Source organism: Rattus norvegicus, chromosome 9 (genome assembly GCF_036323735.1).
Source record: "Rattus norvegicus strain BN/NHsdMcwi chromosome 9, GRCr8, whole genome shotgun sequence".
NCBI classification, from domain to species: Eukaryota; Metazoa; Chordata; class Mammalia; order Rodentia; family Muridae; genus Rattus; species Rattus norvegicus.
In genome coordinates, this window is record NC_086027.1 from 113,888,923 (window position 1) to 113,911,217 (window position 22,295).

At 47.1% G+C, this 22,295-nt stretch overlaps 1 long non-coding RNA gene across 2 annotated transcripts; it reads right to left on the reverse strand.

Annotated features, from left to right (window-relative positions):
- Positions 1-13,170: 13,170 nt before the first annotated feature.
- On the reverse strand, positions 13,171-20,783 carry LOC102549383 (uncharacterized). Of its 2 annotated transcripts, none has more exons than XR_594525.4 (6): positions 20,483-20,783; positions 17,056-17,218; positions 15,749-15,932; positions 14,727-14,885; positions 13,869-13,913; positions 13,171-13,442 (listed from the first exon to the last, which is right to left on the reverse strand). It is a non-coding gene; the product is annotated as an uncharacterized LOC102549383 (long non-coding RNA). The 2 variants fall into 2 exon arrangements; XR_001839931.3 differs by having other exon boundaries at positions 17,737-20,783.
- Between the last annotated feature and the right edge of the window lie 1,512 nt (positions 20,784-22,295).

A 22,295-nucleotide genomic window follows, 5' to 3' on the forward strand; every position in this document is an offset into this window, starting at 1 on the left:
TCAGAGAAAACCGATTCTTGATGGATTCCGATTAACTGAGCAAAGAGCAGGACTCACCCGTCGACTGTCAAGTGCTTTTGACAGATGCTGCGTGTGGCTTAGGTCCCAGGCTTTGGATGTTGGGCAATAAGTGCCCCGGGGACAAGTTTAGTTGTTCTCCGTCTATCTTCAGCATTTGGAGAAGCAAGAGTGGACAAGAAGAAGGTGCCAACGGGGGAATCCTGTATTTTTCCTGAAAGAAGCTGGTTTTGTAGAGAGACCAGTTCACAGCACAGTGTAGGTGGGGCAGGGCTTAGACCTGGGGAGTGAAGGATTCTGATCGGTCCTTTTTTTTAAAGATTTATTTATTTTTATTTATATGAGTACACAGTTCCTGTCTTCAGACACCAGAAGAATGCACGGAATCCCATTACAGATGGTTGTGAGCCACCATGTGGTTGCTGGGAATTGAACTCAGGACCTCTGGAAGAGCAGTCAGTGCTCTCAACCGCTGAGCCATCTCTCCAGCCCCTGAGTGATCTTATTCGCTAAGAAAGATCCCAGAGCCGCGGGATGCGGCAGAGGGCATGGTGGGGATGGCTGTATCGTGGAGCACCCACCGAGAGTCGAGAGTATAGACTTGGAGATGTTAAAGGAAAATTGTACTCGAAGTCTGTAGTCTTAACAACAGAATACTTAGCCGGAACTGAAGCTTCAGGAGAAACTGGCTTTTTCCTGTATACACCAGAAGATAGCATGTCTTTTTGGGGCTCAGACGCTATTGAAACCTCCTGACTCTATGCACGTACAGGCCTGGACTTTGCTTGTCACTTTTCTGAAAACCTTCTGAAAGTGAGGCACACCCTGTATAACCCGTAATGAGTAGTACCTTTGAGTCCTGCCCCCTGAAGTGCTTGGAGGGAAAAGACACTAGCTAGTTGGTTAGGTTGTGGGCCAGGAAGGGAAGAGCCTGGCAGCCACGCTTGGCTAACTGTGTCCACCAGAGGGCGCGCCAGCGTTCCGCTTCAGTACCAATGTGGCGAGTCCTATCCCCTGTCCCTGACCTACAATTCCCACATCACATTCCTGAAGAAGTATGACCAGGACTCTTAGCACAACGTGTCACCTTTTCAGACTGTACACGGTCATGAAGAGTCCCACCCAAAAGTGTTTCAGTAAGTCTCCCAAAAACCGATAGTACCCAACTTCCTTTCCCTTAAAAAGGACAGCGGTCCTCCTTACTACCATCACGTGATACTACTGCACCTTGCCTGGGGAGTCAGGTACTGCTCTGCTTCCCTGAATTTAAAGAGACACGAGCTTGTTGAGTTCATGGATGGCTCACTGGAAAAGAGTGCTTGCAGTGCAGACGTGTGAGCTCACTGGCCAGTTAGCCTGGTAGCAAAAAAATTTGCTCCGGGGTCTCAAGAGAGCAAAATGGAGAGTTAGAGGAAGGAAGACAACTGGCCTGCATGGGTATGCATCCTGGGGTGTGCACTTTACATACAACACACCACCCATGAGCACGCGTGCACACCCACATACAGGTACTATAGCACGCGCGCGCGCGCACACACACACACCACACACACACACACACACACACACACACCCGGGTGCAAGACGTCTAAAAGTCAACTATGACTCAAAAAGAGATTTTTTTTTCTTCTGTTAAACAAAACTAGTCTAAAGATTAATGGTTTATAATTAGAATCAAACTTAAATTCCTTACCCTGTAGAACGGCAACAGGACAAGGTGTGCTTGTGCCTGTTTGGTTTCTTGGCTGGGCAGCGTAGACCTTTACTCAGCCTCTCGTCTGAAAGGGACATACCAGCCCGACTCCATCTTAAGCTGGAAAGCTATCTCATAGCAAAGACGTTAGGCTCATTCCTGTTTATGACTATATTTGTTTCTCAAGGATGGGCTATGCCACACCTGTAACCTTCACTACAAATGTCCTGTACAAGAATGACACTCCTGTCTTTTTTTTTTTTAAATCCAAAAAGTTATTGTAACTGTCTTGCAACCCTACCTTTGTTTCAAAAGGTCGTTATGACTACCTGTTGTTATGACTACCTTACGAGCACCTTGCAGTCAGGTCTTTGTTTCAGGATGACATCAGGGCCAACTTGTACTAATGTTCTGCTCCTCTAACCCGACTTATTTTGCCCACCAAATCTCCCATTTGGAAACACTCCTCCTACCCCTGAACTGTAAAACCCTTGTCGTCCTCACATCCCACACAGACCTCCTGAATCCTGCCTTACAGGGAGGGAGCCCGTGTGCTCGAATAAAAAGCATGCTTTAATTGATTGCTTGCTCTCATTACTTTGGCCGTGATGGTTTGGGTCTGTGGTCTTTCTCCTTGGATCTTTAGGAGTAACAGAGGTGACTAGCACAGGAGTGGTTTTACAATTGCTGACTGGGTTTGGACAGAGCAGACATTTGTCAGGAAACTAGAGTGGGCCAGGAAGAGAGAAATGTACATACCCTTTCTTCTCCACTTCAGAGCTTCAGACGGCCTCTCCGGGAAGCAGCCAGTCCTGAGGATCTAGTTGTCTCTGCATGATCTTCAACTTCTGGTCCTTCTTCATCTCACCACCATCTGACAGGTAAAGGAGGTTGTGGCCTCCTGTAATTGCCACTGTTGCTTCAGTAGAAGCCCCCACTTCCCACGCCTCCCCCTGTTCAGTTCCTTCACCAACTCTGTGTCCAACTCTGTGCGTGGGAACCATGATGCATTTGGAATATCCACCCCAGGGCTCAATGTTCCTAGTTCTGCACAGACTTATCTGAGGTCTTTGAAGTCATACACTCGGCTCTGCTTGTAATTGCACTGTCACCTCTGTCTCAGTGTAACCTCTGTGTCAGAAGGCAGTGTGGTATGGTGGTGAGAGCTGGGGACAACAAGAAAGCTTGGTCCCCAACCCTGCCAGAGTTACTTGTTCTCTGTGCCTTTTGATGTGGGCTGGACCCGGATTTTCTTTGTCCCATCCCCTTTCCTAAGAGTTGGTGCCCTGGTCCCCAGCTCCGAAAAAAAAAAAAAAAAGAAAGAAAGAAAAAAGAAAAAGAAAAAAAGAGTTGGTGCCCCTCCCACTTGGGCTGGAGAGATGACTCAGTGGTTAAGAGCCCTGACTGCTCTTCCAGAGGTCCTGAGTTCAAATCCCAGCAACCACATGGCGGCTCACAACCATCTGTGATGAGATCTGATGCCCCTCTTCTGGTGTGTCTGAAGACAGCTACAGTGTACTTAAATATGATAAATAAATAAACCTTAAAATAAAAAAAAAAAAGAGCTGGTGCCCCTCAAGGGATTTTGGCTGTCACTGTCAACACACCCACGTTTGTCGGCACTTAAACAGTGGCTTCTAATGAAAGAGCACTGTTAGATATTTTCTGCTGTTTATACATACGTCTTATTTGGGAAAATGCACACATTACTATGAGTCGCCCTTTTGTTTTTATGCACCATATGATGTGTTTATAAAAAGATAAAGAGAGGTGGATATGTTCTGTGTGGTGAGGTGTGGGGGAAGGGGAGTCATCCCTTCCCCTGAGGGACCAGCCACAGAACAGCATAGTATAGAACAGTTTATTCAGGGCACGGGGCGTGGAGTTAAGAGGGTAGTAGGAGCAGAGAAAGGCAGAGAGAGAGAGAGAGAGAGAGAGAGAGAGAGAGAGAGAGAGAGAGGAGTAGAGGCCGGCCATGAGCACGTGGAAAGAAGGGAGGAGGGAATTGGGGAGAGAAGGGACAAAGGGGAAAGAGGGTAAGAGCAGGAGAGAGAGGAGGGGGCAAGGAGCCCCTTTTATGGTGAGTCAGGCATACCTGGCTGTTGCCAGGTAACTGTGAGGGGGGAGCATACCTAACTGTTGCCAGGTAACTGTGGGTGGAGCTTAGACCGAATGCTAACATTTACCATTACAGCATTATATAAAAGTTATTGATGAGTGTGTGAGTGTGTGTGTGTGTGTGTGTGTGTGTGTGTGTGTGTGTGAGAGAGAGAGAGAGAGAGAGAGAGAGAGAGAGAGAGAGAAAGAGTGTGTGTGTATGTGTTTACTGGGGTCTATCGCGGTTTGAAAATGTCACTTTAGGCATGCCCCTCCCCCAAGTCAATGTCCATTCTAATCCTTTTGGGATTCCCTCCCTGCCCCACCCCCACCCCTGAGACAGGGTCTCACTATTGTGTAGCCTGGCTAGCCTGGACCTCTATGTAAATCTATTGATCTCAGATTCAAGAGATCTGCCTATCCCCAGAGTTTAAAGGTGTGTGTCATCACACCAGGCCTAGGTTTTTTTTTTAAAAATAAATGTTTAGAAGAGTACACGTATAACATTCTCATTTCATATAAATGACATTTCCTGAGAAAAATATGCCCTCAACGCTGACAGGGCTGAAAAGAAGCCTAGTTGGGAGGGGTGCCCCCTGGTGTTCGATATTGGGACAACAGCCTCTCCCAGAGGTGAGGACCAAGAATTTCAGTGTCAGCCTCAGTGGGGTTGGGGGTGGGGAGATAGGTTGGGATGTGTGTGGTACCTCGTGTGATTTAGAATAACTTCCAGGAGATCCTAAGAGCCTTCTTCTCATCAGAGATTGAACAACGCCCTTAGACAAGCTTTGGCATGTTTGCCAACCTAGGAATTAAATTTTTGGATTTCTTTCCCCTGGCAATCTGAGTGTGAATTCTTTTAAAATTATATTTAAACACTGTTCTGGGGCTCTAAGCTTGGTGCAGGGAGCAAACATGTTGTTAAATAATGAAACGTAATGAAAACTCTTTGCCTTCCCGGGTCAGCGCTGTGTGTAGCGATATTATCAGGGTCCGATTTAGAACTTTGCAATTTTCGCCACGCACTTCAGACTGCCTTCTGCCTGCTTCTGTTGTAATTAACCAGTGTTTATTTCTATCCCTACAGAGTTTATTTCTAGCCCTTCAAAACAGGGTAAAGACATGAAGGCTCAGGATGCAACTCAAGGTTGACACGAACCCCAATACCAAACAAAATAAAAGAAGCAAAGAAGATACCAACCACCATTTCTTTCTTTTTTAAAAAAATATTTATTTATATTATGTTCATGAGTACACTGTAGCTGTCTTCAGACACACCAGAAGAGGACAGATCCCATTACAGATGATCGTGAGCCACCATGTGGTTGCTGGGATTGAACTCAGGACCTCTGGAAGAGCAGTCAGTGCTCTTAACCGCTGAGTGGTCTCTCCAGCCCCACCATTTCTTTCATTTATTTGTTTTACAACATTTGGCTGGGCGGGGGTGGTGCATGCCTTTAGTCCCAGCCCTCAAGGCAGAGGTAGAGGGATCTCTGAGTTCCATGCCAGTCTGGTCTACAGAGTGAGTTCCTGAACAGCCAGGGCTGCACAGAGAGACCCTGTCTCTGGGAGAAGAAAAATCCATATGATTTATTGTGTGTATATTTGTGTATCTACATGAGTCTATGGGCACCATGTGCATGCAGACATCAGAGGTATCAAGTGCCCTGGAACTGGAGGAGTCACAGGCAGGTGGGACCTGCCTTGTGTGGTTGCTGGGACCCGAACCCATATCCTTCACAAGAGCGGTAAGCCTGCTTTACCACTGAGCCATCCCCCCATTTCTTCTAGCTCTCTGCCCAACTTTCCTGCTCATTTCTATGTATAAAATAATGAATGCAAAACTAGAAAAGTGTGTGTATAGAAAGTTCTGGAACAGATTATTAAGAAATAATTGTCCTGACGAATGGAAAGATGGGACTCTGTGGTTCACCTATGAGAATACATTTTAATTATTGTTTCCAACTAAGATTACTGTCTGTGATTTTTACCAATAGAAATCAAGATGGTAAGCACAGTCTTGCTCTTTACATCCTCACCTCTAGAGCCAAGGCTGAACTGTAATAACTCTCTAATCTACCTCCCAGATTTATGAGTCTCAAGGTCGAGATGAACTTGTGGGTGCTAATTATCAGTACAGGATTATCCGTGGTACGTTGTAGGTCACCTCTGTTCATCCCTAGACCAATCAGACTAGGGGATGGCGAGCTAAAGCTGGAGTATGTGTATATGTATCTGTCTATATGTGTATGTGTATGTGTGCGTATATGTGTATGCATGTATGTATGTGTGTATACATGTGCACATGTGTGTGCATGTATGTATGTGTGTGTACATGTATGTGTGTGCATGTATGTATGTGTGTGCATGCTCACACCTCTCCTAGTGCTCACACCTCTCCTTGTGCTCACACCTCTCCTGGTGCTCACACCACTCCTGGTGCTCACACCACTCCTGGTGCTCACACCTCTCCTGGTGCTCACACCTCTCCTGGTGCTCACACCTCTCCTGGTGCTCACACCACTCCTGGTGCTCACACCTCTCCTGGTGCTCACACCACTCCTGGTGCTCACATCTCTCCTCGTGCTCACATCACTCCTGGTGCTCACACCTCTCCTGGTGCTTACCAGAAGGATCAGGCAGTCCCTTGTTCCAAGAGGAGTTTGCAACATCCCTGCTGACTACTCAGTCATAGATCCAACACCCTTCTCTTCTCATTAGTTGGAGTTCCGATGAACTCTAGGCCTCGCGGGTCCACTGGAACGCTGTGCACAGAGGTCTCGTGGACACAGTGTGAAAACAAAACCAGAGCACAGCAGCCGTGAATCCTGTGCGGCGTGTCTTACTCTGCTGACCCATATGCTCCACTGTCCCTTGGGATTGTACGAGAAAACTCACAGGTTCAGAGATGAATGTCCTAAGAATTTCACGTTTGATGTAACAGTAGGATAGTAAGCCAACTTAGCCAGGAGTGTAAATTTAGCCCCAAAAGTTCATGTTGGAGGAAGCTTGATGTGCAAATCCGAGTTAATGTTTGGTGGAGGTGGTAGTTAGGATTAGATGAGTTGTAATCTTATAAGATGCTGTTAAGGGCTGGAGAGATGGCTCAGTGGTTAAAAGCACTAACTGCTCTTCCAGAGGTCCTGAGTTCAATTCCCAGCAAACATATGGTGGCTCACAACTATCTGTAATGGGATCTGGCGCCCTCTTCTGGTGCATATGAAGACAGCAACGTAAAATAAACTTAAAAAAGAAGATACGATGCCTAAATGTGGACTCTAGGGAGGCTGGGGCCTTTCTTACTCCAGCAGGATCCTGTCTGCATCCATTTCTGGCATGCTTCTGCATTCTGATTGGCTGTGGTTCTCTGTAGTGATCTCCATCTGTTGCAAAGAGAGGTTTTCTGGATGAGGGAGGAAGGCTGCACTTACCTGTGTATATAAGGAACTCCAGGAGAAGTTCTCCACAGCCCACAGCGCCTTTCTCAGGAAACAAAGATCAACAAAGACACAAGACCACGAAACACTGCAAAGCTGGCCCTACAATAGTAAGCCCCTCTCACAGGCCACCGACTCCTGTTCATACTCCCTCCAATCATCACGTGCCCTCAACAGCTCTGGCCTCACCGTGGGTCCGGCCGGCCTCAGTCCATGAGTCCGTCCTAGTGAAGCATCCCTTCACCTCTGTCCACCTCAGGAAAACACTCCTTTACATGCCTGCCCCAGAAAAACACCATCTGCTACAACTGACTTTCCAAAAAAACTACAAGTTTCCACTTCAGTCCACCCAAGGCAAACCGATCCTGCTATGATTTCGCAGGTGAAGAAGCAGCCATAGCACATGGAAAGCAATCACTCAGCAATCATTCGGGGATGGTGAGATGACTCAGTGGGTAAACTCGCTTGCCTCTGACTAGGACAACCCTAATTTGATCCCTTGGACTCATGTGGTAGAAAGAGAGGGCTATCTTAAACTGATCCCTGACCTCCATGTTCAAAAAGGGAATCATTGTATTTGGGGGTGAGAGGGAGTATACACACATGCGTGCGAGTGTGCATGTACACACACACACACACACACACACACACACACACACACACACACGTAAGTATAATTTTAAGATCTTTTTGAAGAACTAGCTATCCTTCCAACAGAACCTGATTATCAGGAACCCAGGGAAAGCAGCCACTGCTCACATTCCCCGAAGCTCCACAGTTTACACATTCACACTCCGCAATCTACCTACACATATACACATGGGTTTTTCTCTAGGTCACTGTCCAAGCCCCCTGGCACCAGGACTATTTATTAATAGGAACGAGGTCGTTTTGGACCAAGAAGACTGCGGGAAAACTCACAGATGTGATTAAGTGCCCCAGCCAGGCTGTGAAGTCAGAGGTGGTGCCCACGCTCTCCCTAACTGTTTTGTCTTCTTACATGTACTGTTTGCCCATGCCTGTGGGGCTATCAGGCAGACAGCCAGCAGGACTGCCAGGATCTCTGAGACAGCTTCACACGGTGCACGGAGGGAAGAGATGCTGATGAGGCAACGGAGGGGACAAACTGATGGACATCAGAGAGATGACGCCCAGAGATGTCCTGCTTCTTCATGGGGAGGTTGACACGAAGCTCTAGAATTAGCAGGCATAGGAACGGAGACTGTGTATTGATCAAGATTCTGAGACTTCAGGAAGTACCTGCTGGTAGCATTCTGTCTGAGCTCCACCCCACAGTTACCTGAACAGCCAGGTGTGCCTGGCTCACTATAAAGGGGCTGCTTGCCCCTCCCCTCTCTCTCTCTCTCTCCTCTCTCTCTCTCTCTCTCTCTCTCTCTCTCTCTTTCTCTCTCTCTCTCTCTCTCTCTCTCTCTCTCTCTCTCTCTCTCCTTTTGCTTCTGCTCCCCCCACACACACACTCCATGTGCTCATGGCTGGCTTCTACTCCTCTTCTCCCCCAACCTCTGCCTTTCTCTCAACTTCCCTCCCTATGCCCTGAATAAAGTCTATTCTAAGAGAGAGAGAGAGAGAGAGAGAGAGAGAGAGAGAGAGAGAGAGAGAGAGAAGCTGTGGTTGGTTCTAAGTTACTCTCTCGTGTCACGCTCCCGTGGCCTGCTATAAATTCTTCCTGTACATAACATTCATATTGTTGTGCCAGGAAATGTTCATGAATTCCAAAATGACCACCACCAAGGAGTCAATTCCAGTGCAGTCACACCAAGGTCTCTTTCTTCAAGCTCAAACTTGGGTCACATCACCGTCTCTGAAGCAGGAAAATGTTTCAGGCAAGCACTTTTAGAGGCAAAAAGGGGATATCTAGCCTGGTACACATCTGATTGGGGGAGGGGGTCCATTATGGCCTTTAACATAATTGGCTGGTTAGCAAGCTTCTGTTTTCCTCCTGGTTGGTGGTCCTTAGGAAGTGAAGTGCAGGGGCAGGCTTGTCACCTGAGGGTGCAGCTTTGTTAGGGAATAACCTGGAAACTGGTACTAGGTATCGGCCTGCTAGTTAAGGAGTTCAACCTTAGGTTAGGATGTCTAAGGTGGAGTCTGGGGTAGAACTCTACCCTGGGAGACTCCATTTTATTTATTTATTTTTTTTTTTGGTTCTTTTTTTCGGAGCTGGGGACCGAACCCAGGGCCTTGCGCTTCCTAGGTAAGCGCTCTACCACTGAGCTAAATCCCCAGCCCCAAGACTCCATTTTATAAAGCAGCAGTTGGCTTCCTTTTAAGTACAAATGTGAAGGCACCATTAATTCTACACTGTATTTATACATGCAGACACTTGTCCAGCGCAAGCCACAAGGCATAAAGTGTGAGCATACTCAGCTCTGTAAAAAGAACTGCCGGTTAACTCCAGAAATGGACAGGTAAATATTAAAACCATATCAGAAAGACGGGCCAGTGAGCTTTCCAAACACCAGACCAGTAGGAGATAAAACCCCTCATCTAGATCCCATAAAAACAAGGACGCACAACACCGTGGTGACTACAACCCCATCAACCTACGATCCAACCGTAAGATGTGTGCACTGAGAGACCCAACTGGGAGGTGGAGAACTCCCAGTTCTAGGTCTGCTCACCATTGTTCCTGTTGTTGATACATTGTCTATCCCTGTTTGTTTTAGTCAACTTGACACAAAACAGAGTCGTTGGGGAATACAGAATGCAACTGTTAAAATGCCTCCATTAGGTTGTCTATAGGCCAGTCCTCGGGGCTTTTCTTGATCGATGTTCAATGACTGATTAATGATTAAGGCTCCAGATCACTGTAGGTGGGGCCACCTCTAGGGAGGTGGTCCTGGATACTTTAAGAAAGCAGGGCTGAAGAGATGGCTCAGCGGTGAAGAGCACTGGCTGTTCTTCCAGAGGTCCTGAGTTCAATTCCCAGGAACCACAGGGTGGCTCACAACCAAAGACAACTACAGTGTACTCACATACATAAAATAAATAAATAAATAGAAAGGAAGGAAGGAAGGAAGAAAGAAAGAAAGAAGGAAAGAAAGAGAGAAAGGAAGGACAGGACGAGCAAACCATGATGACCAAGCCAGTAAGCAGGGCACCTCCATGGCCCCTGCCTCAGCTCCTGCCTCTGGGTTTCTGGCTTGACTTCCCCCTAATGATAGATGTGACCTGTGAGTCTAGAAGATGGATAAACCCCTTGCTCTCCACATTGCTTTTGATTGTGGTGTTGTATCACAGCAACAGAAAGACACTATACATCAGTCCATCACCCTGGAGAGCAAAGATATCACGTGGTAAGTGTTGGCAAAAGGAACTGACGTGACTTATGAACTTGTTGCTCCTAAAAAATAGAAAACATTCTGACATTGTATAGAAGACACAAGTGTGTTCATCTCTTTTCTGACATCGCATGCTCACAACACCCTGGAGCTATATTTTGATATGGATGGATGAGAGAATGGTGCTGCAATTCAGTAGAAGAGGCTTCCAGAGGATGAATCTGGGAGATGATTGGGGAAGCCCCAGGCTGGGCATGGCAGGGCACAACTTTAATCCCAGCACTTGAGAGAAAGAGGCAGGCAGACCTCTGTGAGTTCATGACTAACTTTCTCTATGTAAGAAGTTCCAGTGAGGAGACAGAGACAGACAGACTGACAGACACACACACAGAGACAGAGACACAGACACAGACAGACAGATAGACAGACAGACACAGAGAGAGAGAGAGAGAGAGAGAGAGAGAGAGAGAGAGAGAGCTAGCTCTTCTGCTTGTTTTTCCGTCCGCCCTACTCCAGTCACCCTACATTTCTACATAAGCTCCCCTAAAGGCTCTGGGTAGCAGCCCACACTGAACCTCCTGTCAGAGCACGCTCTGTCAGCATAAAGCACCAGGGGAAGATGCCTAACAGTTTGTGAAGCTGAATGGAAGTTTCTATATTTATCCTGCCCAAATAACTTAGACAAGGCTTTACAAATTTCGGGGTAAATCTGGAAACTGCATTGCTGGTCGCTGAGAAATTTTTTTCAAAGGACAAAAATATGTATCTTTGCCACATGAAAGTATAAGCCACCCCCCTCCAGATGTATTCACCTGGATTTGTGCACCTAAAAATTTTAAATTAAGGGGAAACTTATGCAACGTCAATCACTACTAGACATGCTACAAATTTCAAGTGAAAGGAAAATGAGAAAAAACAGACATTTGTACATTGTTAGGTTCTTAATTCAGGTTAATACCACTTTTTTTTTTTTTTTGGTTCTTTTTTTTTTTTTTCGGAGCTGGGGACCGAACCCATAATACCACTTTTATTGTGATTTTGACAACTTGTATGTGAGATACGACGTACATACCTTTGTAATAGTAAGTCTGATCAGTAACTACCTAGAATGCTTATTACAATTTACACAATGTCTTTTTATTTTCAAATTCGAGAAATTCAGTCCCTAAGGGCATAATGGTACCTGCTTTTAATTCCGGCACTCTGGAGGCAGAGGCAGGAGGAACTCTGTGAGTTTGAGGCCAGTCTGGTTGTCTTAGTCAGAGTTTCTATTCCTTCACAAAACATCACAACCAAGAAGCAAGTTGGGGAAGAAAGGGTTTATTCAGCTTACACTTCCACATGGCTGTTCATCACCAAAGGAAGTCAGGACAGGAAGGAACTCAAGCAGGTCAGGAAGCAGGAGCTGATGCAGAGGCCATGGAGGGATGTTTCTTACTGGCTTGCTTCCCCTGGCTTGCTCAGCTTGCTTTCTTATAGAACCCAAGACCACCAGCTCAGGGATGGCACCACCCACAAGGGGCTGGGTCCTCCCTGCTTGATCACTAGTTGAGAAAATGCCTTACACCTGGGTCTTGTGGAGACATTTCCTCAAGGGAGGCTCTCTTCTCTGTAATAACTCCAGCTTGTGTCAAGTTGACACACAGAACCAGCCAGCACACTGATCTGTGGAGCAAGTTCCATGCCAGCCGGGACTATATAGTGAGACACAGGAAATGAAGCCCAGCCTTGCTTGGATAATGATGGAAACCAAGCGCCAGATGCTCTTTGCCAACTGAACACGTAGAACGTCCAAGGCTAAGAGTAGCGCTCAGTGGTGCAACTCTTTTGTAATGTGTGGGTTCTCAGGGTCAGTCCCGGGACCTCTGCGTGGTGCTGCTGTGAGTGGGCTCGGGGGGGTGGGTAACTGTGCTTCCTGTGTAAGTATGGGGGTCTGAGTTTGGATCCCTTCCCATAAAACGGTGATCGGGCACTGCTCTTGGCTGCCCCCCGGAGCTGGGCGGTAGGACCCTAACATGGAAGACAGTTTAGTGGCAGGATGGAGAAATCGACCTGGAAGCTGACCTGAAAGCTCCGCCCATGCTGCCCGGTCTGCGCTGTGCTGTAGTGGGGAATGCAGGCCTCTGTGGGAGAGAAGCCGCGGAGGATCGTACCGGTGGTGAAACCCGCACACTACAACAGCAATCTATCAGACACAATGTGCCCTCTGGGACAAGAGTGCCAGGGGGGCCATGGGAGAACGAGCTATCCAGCCACTTTTGCATTGGCTCCAAAGCCCATTCCTCAGGATGAAACCTATCTGTACTATAAATCTAGTCAAAATCACACACACACACACACACACACACACACACACACACACACACGCACACACGCACACACACGCGCGCGACAGAGAAATAGACACAGAGAGAACACCAAGACCTAATGTCCTTTGGAAGAGGGCTAACTTCAGCTCTCAACCTGCTTCATCTGACTTTGCCAGTCACTATCAGAGTTCATCTGGGCAAACTGTAACTTAATTTTTCTCCGTGGTTAGTGTGGTTGCCTTTCTCATAATTAATTTGGTGGTAATAGTAAAAAACAAACAAACAAACAAATCCCCAAAGAGGTCGAGAGAATTAAAAGATATTGTGCCAGGCACAGTGGGGCACACCTTTAATCCCAGCACGTGGGGAGCCTGATCTACATAGTTTCAGGCTAGCCAGGGCTACACAGAGAGCCTGTGTAAAAACAAAGACGTGTACCAAATAAACCAGACGTTGCGTATAAAATCTTTACCGCATTCAAAACACAGAACAAATTCCTGGTGGTCGTGTGACCCCTTTGGCTCCATCACTAAACCTCCCGGGGTTTTAGTTTTTCTTCTGTTCTAGATTTCTTTTTCCCAACAGCCTAGAAAGATTACAGAGGACCATAATTAGCACACCCAGCAGCAGCCTAATTCTGCAGCTCAGCCATTCTTAAAATTAACCTGTTTATATGTTAATCTAACTCTCCAGGCGTAGCAGGCTTCATCATTAGGAAAACAGAGCCTCTCTCATGTTGACCTTCCCATTTTCCTCAGCAAACACACTCCCTGAGAACCCAAAGGTACACAGGCTGCCCTTTAAAAAAACCAACAAAGGGCAGCTTGAATTTTCAAGATTTTTCTTTGCCGTTCACAGTGAGCTCAGAAGTGGCTAAGAGGTGACCTTCCTGGATGAAATGTGTGTTGACAGGGAGAGGCTGTGGGAGTCCATTTCTAATGGACTAACCACCACAGTCTTTTACATTGAAAAGGTTTGGGGTGTGTGTGTGTGTCTGTGCTGGTGAGCTTACCTCCAGCACCAGGTCCGTGCTCTATCCCCGAATGACACTCCCAACCTAAAAGGAATTTAATTTACAAGAAATTAGAGCAGCAGTGGGACCATTACAGGAAAATCCTGGTCCACAGAAGTCTGCAGGTTGGGTGGAGACCTAACATTCCAGTGGCACCGCCCCTCAGGAAGGAGGCTGCCTCACCTTAAGCTGAGCTGAAGAGGTGGGTGGGATAATGATCCCTTTAATGAGACATTGCACTTTTTACTCCCAGGATTCCCACCCCTAACACAGTCTCTACAAGCGCCCGAGGTTGCAGAGAGGCTCAGCGACTTCCTTTTCCTTTTATTCTTCTGTTTCTTCCAGACACTGGCCAGAACTTTGGTTTGCTCTTTCTGATGCAGGAGCTTCTTACAGCCCTGTCACTCTGAAGCCCTCTCCTTGCGGCAGACTATATGCCAGAAACACAAGGTTTTTATTGCTTTTGTTTTGTTTTGTTTTGTTTTGTTTGTTTTTCTCTTCTCCATTCTCCTCTGGGCAGCTGCAGAGATTTACAGCTTGTCTACCCTAGCAGGGCGTGTGTGTGTGTGTGTGTGTGTGTGTGTGTGTGTGAGAGAGAGAGAGAGAGAGAGAGAGAGAGAGAGAGAGAGAGATTGAGATTGACACCTAGCCACCCAGAGAGAGAGAGAGAGAGAGAGAGAGAGAGAGAGAGAGATTGAGATTGACACCTAGCCACCCAGACATGCACAGAGCCCTTGCTAAGTCATTCAGCAGCTACCACACAGAGAGAACTGGATGATGGCCAGTCTGTATGCAAGGGTCATCAGGAAAGATGGTTGCCATTAGTTATAGATGCACAGGAAACGGAGGTCAACGCACCCTTGACCACTTGAAAGTTGGTGAGGAATGATCTGCAAGTCAGGAGACCGGCTTTTGGCTTCTCCTAAGGAGGGTTTCTGCAATCACCACACCTTCTTCTGCTCCTCATTCCAAGGAAGGCGTTAATAGCTCTTAGCATCTGTCAAGTTTTGATGTCTCCTGTTGGGAACATGACATTGTTGTTTGGTTTTGGACTGGGGTCAAGGGGCTGAGTTTTTACACATCAAAGCAGACCTAACCTCCAGGTTCTTCCAACTAAGCAGACCTAACCTCCAGGGTCTCCCAACAATCCTCAGTCTCTCCCTGGCTTACCCTGCCCCCAACCCTGAGTTTTCCAGCCCAAGGGCTGGGCTGCCCTTACCCAAGAGGCTCCTCCCTATATAATCCAGACATTTTGGTCTCTTGATCTCTTCTCCTCTTCTCTCTCCCGTACTCCCCCAGCCCCTTTCCCTTTCATGACCCCCTGGCCTTGGTCCTTGGGGCCAATGAACTCACCACCCAAGGGGCAGCTTCCCAATAAAACTGCCTTTAATCTAATCTGGTTTGAATTGGCTTTTCTCACCGGATAGAAATAACCTATTCATTGCCTCAAGCTTAGTGGGCCACTGGGAGACAAGCAAATCACAAATCAAAATCCTGCTGCCTTGGCTGGGCTGGGCCTGTCCCCTCTGAGGAGATTAGACTCCTCTCAGCTTCCACCTGAATGGCAGGGCTTCTCATGAATACAAGGAAAGCCGCAAGTGTTGATGCTCCCTGAGCAAAAGTACAGTCTGGTGTGAAAACAACACACCAAGGAGCTTTGCTTGGGGCCACTGTCTAAACTTCCACCACCATGGTAATTCATTTATTAGACGGATGCCGCTTTGAACCATGGAAAGTGCGGACCAGAGCTGTTCCCTCCCCTTCCTTCCATATGACTCTTAGGGATTGAGCCCTTGTGATCTCCTGTGGTTTCAAAGCAGGGATTCTTAAATTGGGCCTTCTGGCATCACCTGTGTGCCCAGAGTGCCGTGACAGCTCACCTACAGGACTCCCCTAGTCAGTGAGTCTGGGTAGACACGAGGATTTGCATCTAGTGAGTCTGGTAAGGCTCTTGAAGTCCCCAGCACCACAGTCTCCAAGCAGGCTGGGGCTCGCTGAAGCCAGCATCACGAAGACCATTTCAGTGTGAGATTTAGTGGACTCTTCCTCCAAAGAGAAAGGCCTCTGGAAGAACAATGCAATTTACCTTTAATAGGACATTATACAGGGAAAGAAAACAGTCATTAGGTGACAAAGACCAGATGCAATCGGAGAAGCAAGTTTGTTATGGGTCAACCCTGCGTTACTCGGTTAGGTAGACCGGGGTGGGGGGGCATGTTTCCTACCGTAATCTCATGAAAGTCTATCATTAGATCTATATTTCAAAATCAAGAACGTTAATATGAGACTCAGTCGCCAGCACTACAAAAACAAATGAAGAAACAAAACCCAGGTCTGTAATTTTAGCATTTGCAGGGTGGAGGCAGAAAGACTGGAGATTAAGAATCACCTTTACCCTCAGGGGTTAAAGGTTATCCCCTACCACTACCTGGGGACCCAGTTTGAAAATGAAAAGAAGTCAAACTCTTCCCAGAGGAACACTAGGAGTCATATCTCAAAAAATTATATTCTGTACTAGATTAGATTCATGTCACGCCGTCTTTTACCCCGGAACGCAAGGTCTCCTCAGTTTCCATTGAGAAGGCTAAGCTGATTCCATGACAGGCTTCGGATTGGCAGGTAAGGAGACTAGGCCTAAATTTCTGTTTCCAAGAACTGGGCAAATCCAGGCAAGTCCAGGCCTCAGAAGCTTGCCTCTGCCTCTCCCTGAAGACTGAGTCTTGTCTTTTCTGTAGCCCATCACTGGATTTGCTATTTTGTAAATATTCAACCATCCTCACCTGCCTAGAACTGTATCAGAGTTTGTCTGGATACTGAGGGGTGAAATAAAGAGTCCATAGCCAATACCTGGGCAGGGTAGAACTTGCTGGAAGAGAGAACGATGGGGGAGGAGGGGAGAAACCAGAAATGGGAGATGCAGAAGAGAACGCAGAAGGAATAGACCTACTCTGCACTGGAGCAGAGAAGGGTAGAGAGCTAGCCACTTGGTAGGTCAAAGGCTAGAATGGACGGGTTAAGTTAGATGAGGTAGCTGGAGACCGTCCCGGCAATACTGAGGCTGTAAACTATGTTAGAGTCTCTGTGTCATTATTTACACTGTCGCTGGATCGGAGAGAGTCCTACTCTACACAGGTTCCAGGTCTAGGGTGTGGGCCTCTGGCTGACACTTTCAGGAGGACACACTCACCAGCAGGGCTGTCTGAGCAATCCCAGGTTGCTTAGCGAGCACAGCTCACAGTCTCAGCTCTGCCTCACAGAGCAGGTGGCATCGCAGGTCTGAAGCCCAGGAGACCAGGGAACAGCACATGCTCTTCACACTCTGCACAGGGGTGGCCATTTCATTTCTCTTTCTACAAAAAAAGGTGACAGAAAAATCATGGATGTGGAAGATTGCACCTTGATCCCCAGGGCTTAAACCACATCACTAGCTGGGATCTGAATGCCTGGATGCGTGTGTGTTTTTTTTTTTTTTTTTTTTGGTTCTTTTTTTTTTTTTTTTTTTTGGTTCTTTTTTTCGGAGCTGGGGACCGAACCCAGGGCCTTGCGCTTCCTAGGTAAGCGCTCTACCACTGAGCTAAATCCCCAGCCCCAGGATGCGTGTGTTTTATGTCAATTCGTGAACAAAGGAAAGTTTTAATCCCACAGAGATGATGACTTCCATAACTTTGAGGGAAGTGACTATGAGGGAGTTACATTCAACTTGGCCTTCGTTCAAGTATGCTCCCTTGATCTCTCTCTCCTCTCTTGCTTCAAAAACGCTGTCTTCCTCCCTTTTCTGTTTGTTTGAGTCTGAATCCGATCAATATTTTTAGGGTTTTCAGATAAAAGAAACTCTATCGTGTGTTTGCAGGTATATACGTCAGCTTACCGTGTGTGCCGGGTGCCCTCAGAGGTCACACAAGCCCTAGGATCCGTAGGCTGAGAGTTACAGACGGGTATGATCCACCGTGTGGGAACTGAACCTGGCTCCTGGGGAAGAACAGCCTGTGTTCTTAACCACTGAGCCATCGCTCCAGCCCAGAGGCCCCTTTTGTTGTTTGTTTACTTGAGACAGGGTATCAAGTCTATCAGGCTGGCTTTGAACACTGCACCTAGCAGGGGATGGCCTTGCACTTCCAATTCCCCATTTGGCACCGTTCCTCATTTCCGGCTTGTACCTGTTTTAATTACTTTTCTACTGCTGTGACAAATGCCATGACCAGAAAAAAAAAAAAAGATTTTAAAAAGTTGGGGGCTGGGGATTTAGCTCAGTGGTAGAGCGCTTACCTAGGAAGCGCAAGGCCCTGGGTTCGGTCCCCAGCTCCAAAAAAAAAGAACCAAAACAAAAAAACAAAAAAAACAAAAAAACAAAAACCTTCCAGTATACCCTTTGGGTTGGGGATTTAGCTCAGTGGTAGAGCGCTTGCCTAGCAAGTGCAAGGCCCTGGGTTCGGTCCCCAGCTCCGAGAAAAAGAAAAAAAAAAAAAAAGTTGGGCAGTGGGGTTGGGAATTTAGCTCAGTGGTAGAGCACTCACCTAGCAAGCGCAAGGCCCTGAGTTTGGTCCCCAGCTCCAAAAAAAAAAAGAAAAAAGAAAAAAAAAAAAAAAAAACAAAAACAAAAGTTGGGCAATGGTGGTGCACACCTTTGATGCTAATGGGAGGCAAGTGCAGGTTGTATCTCTTTGAGTTTGAGGCCAGCCTGGTCTACAGATCAAGTCCCAGGACAGCCAGGACCACACAAAGAAACTCTGTTCTGGAAAACCCCTACCTACCTACCTACCTAAAAATATCTAGATGGATGGATGGATGAATGGATAGATAGATAGATAGATAGATAGATAGATAGATAGATAGATAGATAGAATAAAGATTCAATCTGAGGACTCACGCTTCCAAGAAGTTAGTTTCTCTTTTTCTTTTTTTATATGCATACACTGTAGCTGTCTTCAGACGCACCAGAAGAGGGCATCAGATCCCATTACAGATGGTTGTAAGCCACCATGTGGTTGCTGGAAATTGAACTCAGGACCTCTGGAAGAGCAGTCAGTGATCTTAACCACTGAGCCGTCTCTCGGAGTTAGAGTTTCTGATCATGATGGCTGAGTAGTAGCTAAGAGCTTATAACTGATCCACAAGTAGGAGGCAGAAGGAGAGGGAGAAAGGAAGGGGGAGGGGAGGTGGGAGAGAGAGAGAGAGAGAGAGAGAGAGAGAGAGAGAGAGAGCGCTAATTGTGGCCATTTGAAACCTCAAAGCCTATTTCCAGTAACACACCTCGCCCAACAAAGCCACACCTTCTAATTCTTCCCAGTTTCACCAACTAGAGACCAAACATTTCGCCTAGGGAGGACACTCTCACTCAAACCACCATCATTCCCTGAACCGGAACAAGCCACTCTGTCGTCCTGCAGTTGGGGTATAGGCACTACACAGGTGAGCAGGGGCTTCTGTCTAACCTCTGTCAGAGGACAAAACTACCACAGCTTGGTGGCTTGTCCTGTTTGTTTTTCTCTTCTACAGTTAGACAATACTTCATTCCACAAATTGAATGAGAGTCTGGAGGGCTGAGCAGAGGATATTTTTATAGAGAGGAGGAATGAAGAGAGTAGAAGCAACGGTTTAAAAAAAAAAAAAGTTTGGGGCTGGAGAGATGGCTCAGCGGTTAAGAGCACTGCTTTTCCAGAGGTCCTGAGTTCAAATCCCAGAAAAACCATCTGTGATGGGATCTGGTGCCCTTTTCTAGGTGACAGTGTACTCATATACATAAATAAATCTTTTTTTTTTTTAAAGAGTTACCTCTTTAAAAAAAAAAAAAAAGGGTTGGGGATTTAGCTCAGCGGTAGAGCGCTTGCCTAGCGAGCGCAAGGCCCTGGGTTCGGTCCCCAACTCCGGAAAAAAAAAAAAAAAGAAAAAAAAATACATCTAAGAGGATCTGTGCTCTCCAGCCTTGGCAGCCTCAGGCCACACATGCTCTGAGGAGTTGTGCTGAGCCCGCAGTTGTGGGACAAGACTATATGAGAGTCTCTGGAAGGTGTCCCCATTCTACTGGTTAGTAGCCATGGATCCTAGACAAGTCACTTTCCCTCTATCTGGGAGTCCCCCGTTTGGGAGTCCCTCGTTCAGACATCCTGTGAACAAATCCGCCCGTTTTACAAGCTCCTTTGAGAATAAGATCATCCAAAACTGGGAGTTGTGACTTAAACCTGTAATCTCAGCACTTGGGAGGCGGGGGTGGGGAGATTCGGGCTCGGGGACAGCACGTTCAAGGTCATCCTTCGATACAGAGTTTGGAAGCCAGCAGAAGTGGGGAAGAAAAAGACAGACAGACGGAATGGGCGGCTATTGATATGGAAATCTAGTTCTGCACACAGCACCCTTCTCCCTGGCCTCCACCTTCGACCCTGCACTTTGCATACAGCTGGAGCCCTCCCTCTGAAGTCACTGAGCCAACTGGTGTACGGTGGGACAAAAGGAGGCGCGGCTGCTGCCCGAACTGTAGAATAAAGGTTTAGCCGGTCCCAAAAGGCGGCCGGGACCCCTATTGTTCTGCCATCTTACTTGGTTTTACATTTTAATCAACGAAGCCAAACAGGGAGGCCAAATCTTTGTTCTTAGCCCAGCTCAACTTCAACGCTAACCTGTGGGACCTGTGGAAACTGGAAACTGATAAAAATGAAGTGCTCAAAAATCAGAGGTTGTCAGTCACAAATCAAAGGGCCCTATGCGAAGTCACAATCCTGTGGAGGGCATCTTAGGATGGCTTTCAAAACAAAAGCACCTTCACCCTCTTTTTCTTTTTTGAGGAGGGGGCCGGACGGGTTCCTCATGGCGTAAACAGGCTCCTCACCAGCAGGAGTTACGGTGGCCCGGAGAGCTCAGTATTACGTATCTGATGGGTCCCAGGGCCCAGCAGCCTCATTCATCATGTGATCCGATTAGTCCTGGGAGGTCAGGAGCACAGCTGCAAGTGCAAATTAGCCTGGAGAAAGGGTGTGGTTCCCAGTCTCTGCCAGTCTCCCTGGTGTCAGCGGGGCTGTTTTCCTTGGTAAAATTCACGGGGACTGGAGGAGGAGAATATTTTTATCGAGTCGCACGCAGCCTTGAGGGGACCCTGTGAACTGGTACGGGCTGACCTTCCCTCATCAGCGCAGATGGCCTGGAGCCAGTGTGACCAGCTTCCAGCCGCCTGTTCCCTCTACACGCGGATCGCTCAGTGCCATTGATCCACCCAAGTGTGACTGTCACTGTTTATTATTTAATTTGTACTAATAGGTTAAAACTTAGCTGTGCAATTTGTCATTTCGTCCGGGAGTAACGTGCTTCCGTGAGGCAATTAACGCTAAATGCTCATTACAGTAAGGTAGTGAAGCTTGTCTGTGTGAATAGCTAGCTATCTCTGTCTTTGAAGGGTGGCAAGGCAGTGGTTGCAGCGTTTCCCAAACAGTCGGCTTATGCTGCGGGTTTAAATTCATCCATGTATCCACGCATCGCAGTGCTGCATGCAGAATTTCCCTCCCTGCTTCCTTTCTTGGCAGACGTGATGGATCACCGGTGAACATCCATTCAGGACACACCTGCGGTCTGTCACATCCCCAACTGTCCTAGGAGTAATTACATCACACACCAACCACCAGGCTGAGGGGCTGGGGAATCCCGCGAATGTGAACAGCCTACACTTCTGTTTCTGCTCCACCTTTGCTCACTGAGCCTGGTTCGCATATGTCTGTCTTCTCCTGTGCTGAGTCAGGATTTTTAAATAGAAAGGCAAGCACAGCATTCAGGAAGCTGAGGCAAGAGGACCTCTGTGAGGTCCAGGTCAGCCAGAGCTACATATATAGTGAGACCCTGTCACAAACAAGCAAAAAAACCAAACAAAATGAGTTCTAGGACACCCAGGGCTACCTAGAGAAACTGTGCCTTGAAAAACCAAACCAATGAAATGAAAATATAAATATTGTTACAATTAATCCTTGATAGGAATATGACTGTTGAGGGATGGAGAGACGGCTCAGCAGTTAAGAGCACTGACTTCTCCTCCGGAGGTCCTGAGTTCAATTCCCAGCAACCACATGGTGGCTCACAACCATCTATAATGGGATCCAATGCCCTCTTCTGCTGTGTCTGAAGAAGACAGCTACAGTGTACTCATACACCTAAAACATATGTATGTATATGTATATATATATATATATATATATGACTGTCAGTTCAATCACACCACACATTATAAAATATAGACGTTTACTGTTGTTCTTTTTTTTTTAAGATCTATTTATTTTATGTACATGAGTACACTATCACTCTCTTCAGGCACACCAGAAGAAGACATCAGATCTCATTACAGATAGCTGTGAGCCACCATGTGGTTGCTGGGAATTGAACTCAGGACCTCTGGAGGAGCAGTCAGTGCTCTTAACCACTGAGCCATCTCTCCACACGCACTATTGCTAT